At 44.7% G+C, this 12,652-nt stretch overlaps 1 protein-coding gene across 1 annotated transcript in view; it reads right to left on the bottom strand.

The window, feature by feature from the left end:
• The window catches only part of poc1bl (POC1 centriolar protein homolog B (Chlamydomonas), like), a 60,900-nt gene extending 48,984 nt beyond the window's left edge, over nucleotides 1-11,916 (bottom strand). The window contains exon 1 of the mRNA XM_063185965.1: nucleotides 11,605-11,916. The gene's annotated coding sequence lies outside the window, so the exon portion shown is untranslated. The remainder of the gene's footprint in view (nucleotides 1-11,604) is intronic.
• Between the last annotated feature and the right edge of the window lie 736 nt (nucleotides 11,917-12,652).

Genomic DNA, 12,652 nt, shown 5'->3' with positions numbered 1-12,652 from the left:
TGTACAAAATGGTGGGATTAAGTATGCTAACCCGTCTGGGTGTTGGCATAAACTCAAACAAAGCAGGAAATAAAAGTCCTCCGTATTCTCGCACTTAATTCCTTACTTTATTTGAATAAGATTTTTACCTTGTGAAGGAATCTCAATGCTCTTACCTTCTGACCTAAACTGCTTGAATTCCAAACGTACCCTATATACACAATGCACCACTTACTGCCATTTTCAAACTTTGCAATTCAGACCCATCATAAAAGTATTTCACTACTTGTGCGATTGACTTTTACAAGTGTTCTACTTGGAGTGGTTGGGTATTTTGTCTCACCCTTGGGTGTCCTTAAAGTAGCTGGCACTAGCAAGCGTGCCACTTACTAAATGCTACGAAAGCGTGGCGGTTTTATCGCATGCCACTTAATTATCTCTCCCCCTCTCCACTCCCTTCTCTTCCTCCTCCTCCTCCTCTTCCTCATCCTCCTCCTCCTCCTCCTCCTCCTCCTCCGGCAAGGCTCAACTCCTCGTTAATAAACTATGGCACACACTAGGGCTGCACGATTATGGAAAAAATCATAATCACCATTATTTTGGTCAAAATCATAATCACGATTATTAACCACGATTATTGATTTTCGCAGATTTTTTTAAAAAATATAACAAGATGAAATATAACCAAGAATGAATTACATACGGGATGAGCAAAATAAAATGAATTGTAATAACTATGTAAAGGCAATAGCATGAAACTGATTATTTTTCGATTAATTGTGCAGCCCTAGCACACAGACAAGATTTCGATCGCCGGCTGCTGCCGATGCTTCAGGTTGCTCCAGTTCAGCCAGGAGAGGCAATCATAGACTAGCGGTGTGCTGTCTGGTCTGTCCTTTCTGAGCCCGATCCATCAGCACTTGTGCAGCTGGCCTCCAATGTAATCACATAATTGGCTGGCATTAATATTTCAGAGTGCAGGGATTTTACTGTTGCGAAAGTGCCAGTGACAAAGCCAGAGGGTGAAACTTTGAACTATTATATCCACTTTTCCTTTTTTTTCTGTCTTCACAGGGGACCCTGTACATGTTCTGTACCTGATAAGTAGAAGTCATTTCTCTGTCTCAGGAAAAAAAAGGAAAAAATCCAAAGCACTGCGTGGATCCAGACTTTTTTACACGGGGTGCTCTAACAGTAAGTGGGTAAAGTAGACCTTAAAATATAAAGAGCAGGAGACTGTGGCACTCCGGTTTCTTATTTTTACTTTTCCACGGTCTTTGTCAGGGTGCAGTCACTCAATCACTAATTTCTCTGTCTGTCTGTTGGTCTCAAACTGTCTGCTGCAAAATACGTGTGCACGCGCACACACACAGACACACACACACACACGCACGCACGCACGCACGCACGCACGCACCACACACACACGCACGCACGCACGCAACGCACACACACAGTTTACTTCTTTATTTGTGCCCACAATTCAAAATTGAGTTTCCATAGACACAAATTTATCAGTTGCAAAGATACTCAGGCATGAACTAGATAAGTGGCACCACAGTGATCAATAGTCGGTGGGGTAAAAGTCTCAAGGATATGCACAGCACCTTCTTCTCCATATGTGTCGACTACCAACACACAACACACACACACACACACATACACTCACACGCGTGCACACACACACACACACACACACACACACACACACACACACACACACACACACATGGCATTTCCTGCTGCTGCTGCAGGGTAGGAACACTATGTCACTAAAGAGGCGACGGCAATAAAGTGACGACAATGGCGATGACATCGAGGTACAGAGTTAACAAAAGAGCACTTCAGGTGCACCCAGCAGGCTACAGACAACAGGTGGGATTGTTTTGGGACATGCCTCAAAATTCTCATGTCATATTTTGAATTACAGGTCACAGAAAGTGACAATCAATCAGCAATGTTTTTCTTCTGTCACAACTAGAGATGCACCGGATCCTGATTTTTAGGATCCTGCCGGATACCGGATCCACTGCTTAAGATCCTTCCGGATCCGGAACCGGATACCGGATCCTACGAAAGGGTTGAAACACATAGCCTACTCACACACGTGGGCCCTTTTTATCACGTTGGCTCAAACCTATTTTGACTGAAAAGCCTCGGCTACCAGATCCTGGATCCTGGAATCAGATCCGGATCATGTGAAAAACCCTATTATCCGGCCGGATCCGGAACCGAATCTTGGATACGGTGCATCTCTGTCACAACTCACAAGCAATGTCTCTGAGGAGCTGATCCATCTCTTTTAAACCCCTTAGCGCAAAGACTGTTATAACCGTACTGTCCCCAAAATTGTAATGACCAAGTCTTAATCTGTAATCTCTCAATAGCATTATGTTTATGATGTAGTTGTCGTTGACTGTATTGTATGATGTGGATGTCTGAGGATGTTTATGTGTCTATGTGTGAAAATGGTGTCTCTATGTATACAGTAGCAAATGAGATGTGAACTACAATATCTAACCTAATGGAACTGAACACAGTCTGATGTGAAAACAAATATCGCTATGGGACAATAAAGAATCTAATCTAATCTAGTGGAGTATTTTCAGAGAGTAAATAGGCCCATCTGAAGTAAGAGGCTAAGCTGTTCATTACAATCAGCTGTTTCAGAGCTGGTTGGATCAAAGCTGTGGCAGATTTATTTATTCTCCGGAGCTGAAATTGACACCTCGCTGTATGGTACTATAGCTATGTAACCAACTACCACCCTTGGGACGCGAAGATCACCTTACGTTACCTTAAAAGTGTGCTGCCTTTGATTGTGTGTGCATGGATTAAAGTGTGCCTATTTGCTCAAGGTGCATGCAGCAAAAAACCACCCTCTACTCCACTGAATGTCAAGCCTCAGCAGAACTATAGGCCCGTTCCTTTGGGGACTGTGGAAAAAAAGCGAGCTTCTGTCATAGACTGGAGTGAATGAAAAGCGATCTGGCGTCATTATTATTTCAAATGGACCGCCCGTCTGTCAAGGAAGGTTCGGCTGCATTGAGTTCAAGTCAAGGCTACGCTACGCACTGGAAGTTTTCTTTTACAGTCTTCAGACAGGATGAGTCAGCAGAAAAATCAACACCTATTCCTCCTGCAACCAGGTTGGTTAGAAGAGGAGTTGAAGGCTAGATTATGTTACATTGCACTTAGCTGACACTTTTATCCAAATACAGTGCCTGCCTGCACAATGTGGGGTTACGCTCAGGGTTGCCAGATGAGTCTGATGATTTCCAGCCCAAAAAATGCTCAAAACCCGCCTAGAAGCACAAAATCCCGCCCAATTCTAGGCTATTGATTTCTATGGCAAAAATTGGGTGGGTTTTTCTGCTAAATGCCGGTTTTACTCGCACAAGGCCTGGCTAAGCAGCCCAACTGGACAGGAAACAGCCCAATCTGGCAACACTGGATTTACGCTAGATGCCGTAAATCTGGGCCACTTCGGCAATGAATAAGGGTGGATAGAGAAAAAAGGTAACATAGGGGATGATACAGCATTTCACCTCCAGATAAATAAATGTAGGCTAACTTATAACGAAAGATTTAAAAGGTTCTGTGGATGGTAAATAATTGTTCCACAAAGGGTACTGCATTAGAGACAAGCAATTGTAACCCACATAGCCTCTTTATGTATAGGCCCGCCGGCGGACCAGTTCAACATTTTGGATGTTTTTGGGAATAAATCAAGATGTTTTTTTTTTAAATGGTAACACTTTATTTTAGGGATACATCTATTAGCACTAATACATACATTGTGTCCGTGTAACTAACTTGTAAGGCATGTACAAAGCAAAATCAAACATTTGTTGGGCATGTATTCGCAAATGTCTTGTTCATGCGCAATAAGGGATTCATTACCAATTTAACCATAGTAAGGACCTAGTAGGCCTTAGCGTTTGCTTAGTACATGCCTTACAAGTTACTTATGCAGGCATTAACATTATATGTATTAGTTCTTATAGATGTATCCCTAACATAAAGTGTTACCATGTAAACAAACACCTGCCCCCCATTACAATGACCAGGATCTCGGAAAAGGCTGAAGAAAAAAAGTTCTCAGGTACTGACAAGTCCAGGGTAGTGTGAGCATTACAACTGCATGTTGAAATTGGCTGGAGTTATCCTTTAAGACACCATGGCTGTGCCACACTGTATGGGTGGATGTGGCATGGTCAGTCACAGTGAGCACACGTGACCTGAGGTGGGCCGACAGGCCGAAACCTGTTTTATGCAACTCGGGAGTGTGCGGCACTTCTTTCCTCCTGCAAATGTTTTACTGATTGCCAGCACCTCTTTTTCTGGTTTGCGTTTTGCACCTCCACTAATCAACGGTCAGCCACAGTACCCAAAAACGGCCCCACCTCTCCAAACTCTGAGCTTATCTCCCCAACCTGACCTTCAACGATTTGGCCGAGTTCAGGCCGGACAATAAGCAAGCCAACGGCACAATACACTGCCAAGGTACGTTTCTAGGTAAGATTAAGAAACAGGAGCCGGAGCAACCTGACGGCAGCAGTTCACTGCTATGCTGCTAGCCGATCTATCAGTCCAGCACACACAACACAAGAGCCCCATTCTAACGCCAGCCCTGCCCCTTACACCTGCCGTCCCCTGGCTGCTACCTGATAGGAGCATTGGCAAAGCCTGGCACATAAATGGGCATCAAATGGGCACACACACACGCACACACACAACTCAGTGACACAGGACACATGCACGCACGCACACACACACACACACACGCACGCACGCACGCGCACACACACACACGCGCACGACGCACATGTACATACACACACACGTGACGCAAGTGCGCACGCCTGTACACACACACACACACACACACACACACACACACACACACAACTCATTCACAGGGCACATACCGACATACGCACACACAAGTACACACACACACACAAACACACACCCGCACACACAAACGCACGTACACACAAACGCATGTATATACATCCCACACACACACCTGACATTTCCTGCTCCTGCAGGGTAGGAACACACACACTCATAAAGTACAACACACACACACACACACACACTCATTCTCTCTCGTCTCTCTCAAGGAGCTGTTAACCAAACCAGTGGCCTGTAGCCTGCTGCTGCTTGGCTGTGCTTCACTGGACGAAGGCGGGCAGCTTTTAGTGGACCAGGAAATACTGTAGCAGTTTGGCACTTTGGAAAACACCACCAGGGCCAAGCATTGGGAACAGGTGTGTGTGTGCATGTGTGTGTGTGTGTGTGTGTGTGTGTGTGTGTGTGTGTGTCTATGTGTGAGTGTGCATGATCTGTGAATGCGTGCGTGAGCATGTGCATGTGTGTGTGTGTGTGTTTACTGTATAGTGACACCTATGGTTCTCCTCTTTTCGTGTGTGTGTGCGTGCGTGTGCGTGTGCGTGTGTGTGTGTGTGCGTGTGCGTGTGCGTGTGTGTGTCTACAGGTCTCACCTAAAGGCCAAAGTGGGCAGATGAGGCGTCATGAGCAGAGGTGTGAGGGCCTGAGGGCCGTGTGAAGTGGCTGCTGCTGCTGCCGTCACCAGTGCAAAGAGGGAACAGTGCTGGAGAAATGCAGAGTTCAGACCAAGAGCGAACTACGCTGCCTGGTAGCAGAAGAAGTTTTGTCTTGAATTCGCTGTATTCACTAGTATGGATGGGCGACATTGACATGTTTGATTTAGCTAATCACATAACAACTCTGGCTTGACAGCCTGGGACATTGAGAGATATGAACATTCCAATAAGTTTTCGCCGAACCACGTCATTGCTCATTACAGATTAGCTGACTTTCTATCGTTAAAATTCGCTCTGGTCGCTCAGTTCGCCTCGCCCCTGCCGAATTCGCTCTGGTAGCGCTGGTCGCGTGTCCTCCATAGAGTAATAATGACCCCGGGAGGGGGGCACAAAGTGGTCAGTTGTCCCAGGCCCAAGGAGAAGGAAGGCCCATAATTCGTTCCTAATCATTACACTATGTATTGGGTGGGGGGAGGACCCTTGCAAATGATTTAGTCCAAAGCAGTCAGTGGCCCTAAACAGATGTATACATACAGAGCATGTGTGCTGCACTGTTTGTTGGAAGGCAGAAAAAAGAGTAGTGGTGATAGGCATGGGCAAAGATATGCACAACAGAGATGTAGATATGTAGTGTGCACGTGTGATGGGGGTGTTACATTTCTCCCCCAGGGGGCAAGACATGGCATCAGTCCTGCTGCCAAGTTTAGTAAAGATAGAAACACGCAAATCCGTCTCCCAGCAGTGGGAAGACAAAGGGAAGAGTGAAGCTGATGGGCAACGACATAGATATAGATGTACGTAGTGCACATGTATGTCAATGGTGGTGATGGGAGTGGGGCTGTTTACTTTCTCACTCTGGGGGCAGACGAGGCAGCAGAACCAGAGGTGTGTAGAGGAGGGCCCATGTGAAACACATGTTGCTGCAGTCAGTGCGAAGGCAGAAGGAAGAGTGCTTGCCATGGGTGAAGACGCATAGTAGATATACAGTCTATATAGCAGGGGTGGGTAATTATTTTAGCCAGTGGGCCACATTGGGTTTAGATTATTGACCAAAGGGCCGGATGACGTAGGCAGGGACGCAACTACTGTTTTCTGGGGGGGTATGCAAGAACGATTTTGGTGCCCCCCCCTCCCAAAAAAACACTCAATAATTATTTGGCGCCCTCCAACTCCCTCTCTTTGGCGCCCCCCTCCAACGCATACGTCGCATACACTGTAGTTGCGCCCCTGGACGTAGGCAACTTGCCTGTGTCAATAAGAATGAATGTACACTGAAATAACGTCTTGGCCTTTCCACTCCTGCACATTGGACTATTTAGATTGAGCATTGATTATTAGTCTCAAACTCTGAAGACACCAAGCCCTTTCAAGACTGTTAGGTGATGAGAGTATCACTTTGGATTCAAATGTATTTTTAGTCGTAAAGGCTCTGCGGGCCAGATGAAATGGTTCATTGGGCCTCATGTGGCCCCAGGCCTGAGTTTCCCTACCTCTGCTGTAGGGTCAAAGACGTGCAAAATGGCATTGTCATTCAGTGTAACGGATGCCTTCTGCTGACTGTAACTGTAAAAAACATGACTCTTTTTATTTATTTATTGTTACAGGGAATTCATAAAAGCCTTGGCTGTCATCCATTCACTTGAAACAATTTAAAAATCATGTTTTTTTTTTGCAGTTACAGTTACAGTTACGGAAGGTGTCCGTAACACTGAATGACAAAGAAGTCTTTGACCCTATAGAGCGTACTGTATATGCTCCACTGTGGAAAAGCAGAGGGAAGAGTGGACAAAAATACATTCTGAATTACAGGACACAGGCAGTAAGGATCTGCAATGTTTTCCTTCTGACACAAGGGACTTCACTAAGTAGCAGATCCACGTCTTGGTTCATGGTACATTAAAGTCAGCAGTTTCAAAGCTGGTTGGATCAAAGCTGAGGCAGGGTTATTGGTCTCAGTTACATGTTAAATGTTAAATGTTCATTTATACTGTATTTATTATTGTCCATTGTTACCAGTCCATCACTGTTACCTGTCCTGTCTGCACTTTATGTCAGTTTGTATATGTCTTGTCCTGGCATGGTATAGAGAGAAAACGTAATTTCATTTTTCCTTGTATGTCTTGTGCATATGATGAAAGTGACAATAAAAGCTGACTTGACTTGACTTGACTTGATGAACCAGAAATTGACACCTCAACCAACCAACCAATCAACAGCTAGACTGCCCACCCGCCAGTTTTATGGGGAGAGTAATTAACCAGTGCTCTCCCCCATCCTCCTCCATGACTGAGGTATCCTGAGCATGGAACCGTCCCGCCGCACTGCTCCCTTAGGGTGTTGGGGGTTGCCCTCTTGCACAGATGAGACATAAATGCAATTTCGTTGTGTGCAGTGTGGACTTGTGTGCTGTGGCGTGCTGCTGTGTCACAAAAGACAATGGGAGATGGAATTTCCCAGGTGGGTTTTCATTTTCGCTTGTATGCTTATGATGATGACGGGGGTGGGGGTGTTCATTTAGAGAAGAGAGGGGAGAGGAGAGGCAAAAAGAGGAGAGGAGAGGAGAGGAGAGGAGAGACAAAAAAAGAGGAGAGGAGAGGAGAGGGGAGAGGAGAGGAGAGACAAAAAAGAGGAGAGGAGAGGAGAGGAGAGGAGAGGAGAGGAGAGGAGAGACAAAAAAGAGGGGAGGAGAGGAGAGACAAAAAAAGAGTAGAGGAGAGGACAAGGCATCAGGAGGATAAGCAAGACTGTGAGGAAAAAGTTAGAGAAGGGGGGGAGATAACATCGCAGAGGTGGAGAGAGAGATATGGAAATCGAGAAAGAAAGAGGGGATGAGAAAGATAGAAGTGCAGAGAGAGAAAGATACGAAGAAAGTGATTAGAGGGACAGAGAGTGAGGGAGAGAGGGGAGATAAAGACAGCAGAGGAAGTGAGAAAGCTGGGGAAGGAATGAGCTGATAGAAGTGGAGAAAGAGAGAGAGAGCAATAGATGGAGAGATGGAGTGGAGAAGACAGGGACAGTGTGAAAGACAAAGAGATAGTGGAGTGATAGCAAGAGAGAGAGAGAGAGAGAGAGAGAGAGAGAGAGAGAGAGAGAGAGAGAGAGAGAGAGAGAGAAATAATGAGACAGTGAAGGTGAGGAAGAATTTTAAGGAGCATAAACCAGCTGTGGCTCAATCTGAGGGCCCCCAGGCACTCTGCGGCAAACACACGCATGCAAACAACACACGCATGCAAACACACTCATGCACGGCACGCACGCACACTTCGGTTAACACACACACATACACACACACACACACACACACACACACACACACACACACACACACACACACACACACACACACACACACACACACACAAACACACCTAAATCTCTCTCTCTCTCTCTCTCTCTCTCTCTCTCTCTCTCTCTCTCTCTCTCTCTCTCTCACACACACACACACACACACATACATACACACACACACATAAATCACCTCTCTCTCTCACTAACTCACTCACACACACACACACACACACACACACACACACACACACACACACACAAACACACGCAGAAGCATACTCGCTCGCTTTGTGGCCTGCTCCTGTGCTCAAACTGCTATCGTCACGCTAAGTGTCTGAGGTGCCGCGAGGGAGTGTGTCTGACACGTAAACTGAGAGCAAAGTAACACAAGAGAGGCGGCGTTGTCAAGGGCAGCCAGGGGAGAACAAAAACATACCAAGCACCTCAGGGGACGAGTTAGGAATCTTCAGAATCGTTATTACTACATTGTTACTATATGTTTACCTCAGGAATTAACCCCTTAAGACGCGGCTTTATACATTTGTTGTTACCAGTATGGTAATGACCAAGTCGTGGTGCATTACTAAAGGGCCTGTGTTGTGTCATAGTATTGTAGTGCTGTGGTAGTTAGATTTCAATTACTATTACAGCGTGCCACTGGAGGTGTGGCGCGCATTAAGGGGCTACATTGTTGTCTCGTGGCACAAACAGAGGTTGAAGTGGGGGGGAACTCAGGGTAACCCAGTTCCCCTTCCTCATAATTTTCATCATCAGGGTTCTGGCAGAACTTATCTAGTGCACCCATTGAGAGTAAATAGAATGGAGGCCAAAATTCTATTTCATTGTTGAAGCCAAGTTGGAGCCAAGGTTGGACCCAAAAAGACCAAAAAATGGCCAAATCCCATTCATTCCTATGAGAGACATAAAACCCTGTATCTCCCTTAAATGCCACTCCAGGGGGATAATTTTTCGCTCAACTAGTAGGTCCCCTTGCTCTCCAACTTACCAGGGTGGTGATTTTTTGTGGTGATGTTTTGTTTTAGAGAGATATTAAAAGTTAAATTGACCAATGAGCATCAGAACATGGTTTGATTGACCGTTAGAAGTCTTGTTGTTGTCCAATCAGCACCTGCGTTTGGCGTTTCTAAGGTGGAATGTAAGTTGGAATGTTCCCAAATCTGGCTTCAAAGCGTTGAATGGCAAATAGCGTTGATTTGGCGTCCATTCTATTTACTGTCAATGAGTGCACCGCATTTTATAAATCCAAAACAAGTTTTTTTCAAAATGCGTGCAGGCAACAGCCCTACAAAAACTTTTGTATTGTACTGAATTGTACTTCAGTTCAAATTGTACTGTATTTGAATTGTACTGATTTGGTACTGATGGGACTGTCTGAAAATAAGGGTTCCTGCTCTTCTTTTTGGGTGGTATTTTCGGACAATTAGGGTTACTGTACCTCTTCTTGTCCACTCCAAGCACTGGGCACAAATGAATAAAACAGACGGAGTCAGACACTGGCTATAGCAACACTAGAAGTGGGGCAAAAGCCAAATTGACCCATGCCATGTTAAACTAAAATATGATGTAGCCTACCAACAATCATAAAGACGCAATGAATACCAGATAGTAGCCTACAGCAAAAGCGTCTCTCACCACCAAGCTCCAGTGGTAAGTTTAATCATGATGGTAAACACTCAGTTGAGTTGAAATGTCAGCACAAGCATGGGAGCACAGCATGAACAGGAGTGTCTGAATACACTTGGACTAACCCTTGACTTCCAGCAAGCAAATTAAAGTAAATGTTTTGACTGACTTGTACATCTTGTCTGACAGGTTGGATAATGAGTGTGACAACCATTAGATACGGCTTTTCATCTCGCCCCATCTTCTAAACAGCGGCATAAATAGCCTAAATGTACATGATACGCTTGAGACAACATTTCTACTTTTAATATACACACATAAATCAACTTACGTAACTCCTCACTTGACAAACACATCTTAAATAGCTTAATTACTCACAGCTGTGCACAACTGGTCTTTTAAAACATCTTTGGTCTCACGCGCGGAAACAGTTGCGCGCGCTCATTCACGAATGTAGACTATCTCTCGTGCAACAGGCGTCCAGTGCTTCTTTTGCATATTCGTCTGGTTTTAGACAGATGAAAAGGGTGAGCATAGTTTATCAGTATGTTTTCAGAGACACACGAAATGATGCAGAAAATGCGGTAACTCAACAAAGATGAAAAGCTGTGGTGCACATGGTGGTCGCTCAATCACTGCATTCCATCACATAGCGGGACGATAACTCGATATTGACACAACCCATGCCAAGAAAACAGAAAGCCAACGTAGTGTAAGTGACTGGAAGAACCAGATTTGGGTAAATGCATTGCTCATACGTGGACGTCGTGAAGTCAAACTGGTTCGTTTGGCAAAGATGACGTGTAAGGATATGCGAAATTCATATGGATGGTCAATGACTGCTTGTCAAGAAATGAATTAAACATGAGTTCAGTTCGCTTTCCCTGATTTCGCACTGTATTGTGTGAGGTGAATCAACGCCGCTTTAAGTAGCCTACAATAATTTCAGCACCACTTCAACAAATCTCAGCTCCATCTATCAGCAACTCTTCCAAGAGAACGTCAAGATTAGAACAGCCAAGCAATCAGAATGCAGAAGTATGGAACGTTGCAGAATATCCTATGCAGCATTGTGAACTGATACATTGTAGCCTGTAAATGTAGACTAAGCAAACCTTACCTTTCACGCTACATTCCGTGTTGATTCGGAGGCAAAACTGTATTCGCTGAACTCGAAATCAGCAGTTATATCTCCCAGCTAGTCGGCTAACTAGCTCGTTGCAATGAATAGCGCATAAACCACATCCTCCTCGGCAGTAGACCTTACCTAACTTTAGCTGGCTCACTTGTGTTATTAGACAACTTTGAATTAGTTTAGTTCAGACTATGCTGTAACAGGCATACATTAGGTACTTGATACTTATAATCGGGTCAGAGGACTTCCACTGAGTGTTAAAGTGTTACTACTGACGCTTTTCCTTTGCCTGTTCCTCAGGAAGTTTGACAGGCTTGCTGGTCGCAGCAACACGTGACTCTATTGTGACTTTTTGTCGCCGTTGACTGTCAGACAGGTTGCTGGTTGCTGTTTGCAGATGGACTCACTGATGCGTTTCCTTTCAGTGAAAGTCTGTTCTCCTCACACGGAATATGTTGTTTTCCAATGTTTGTAACGTTTTGGGTCGGATAATTTATTACATTATTCATTTGGCATACACAGTGCTGACAAGGAAAAAATAAATATATCAAATCAATGTAGGCTAAAAACTGGAAAAACCTATTAAATCAATATAAAAAGGTGTGTGCGCGCTCCAAAACATCGATTTACAATGTTTTCTCTTAAAGGTGCACTGTGTAATATTGTATATATTTGCAATATCTTCTCTGGCCACCATCCTACACAATGCGCCTTTAAAACCAGCAATAGGATACCACAACATCCTTCCTAGAAAATTTCACCCTTGTGTCCATTGACAACATGTTGTGGCAAGGAGAGGACTTCAGCGCTGACATCCCCCTAATCCTGTAACAGATATCATTTTGCACTAGACACTGCCCACACAAAAGCCTAAACAAATTGCCACAGGAACATGGGGTAATAATCCCAGCTCATTGTGTTTTAGTACAGTGGCCTACTTAACTGTCGCTGACACTAAAATCTTGTGTTCACTTTCTCACACAAAACCTCTGTGTAAGAATAACTTCCTTGCTACATCATCATTACAATGTTA

Source organism: Engraulis encrasicolus, chromosome 20 (assembly GCF_034702125.1).
Source record: "Engraulis encrasicolus isolate BLACKSEA-1 chromosome 20, IST_EnEncr_1.0, whole genome shotgun sequence".
NCBI classification, from domain to species: domain Eukaryota; kingdom Metazoa; phylum Chordata; class Actinopteri; order Clupeiformes; family Engraulidae; genus Engraulis; species Engraulis encrasicolus.
The sequence above is the reverse complement of the archived record's forward strand: the minus strand, read 5'-3'. Positions and strand labels throughout refer to the sequence as shown.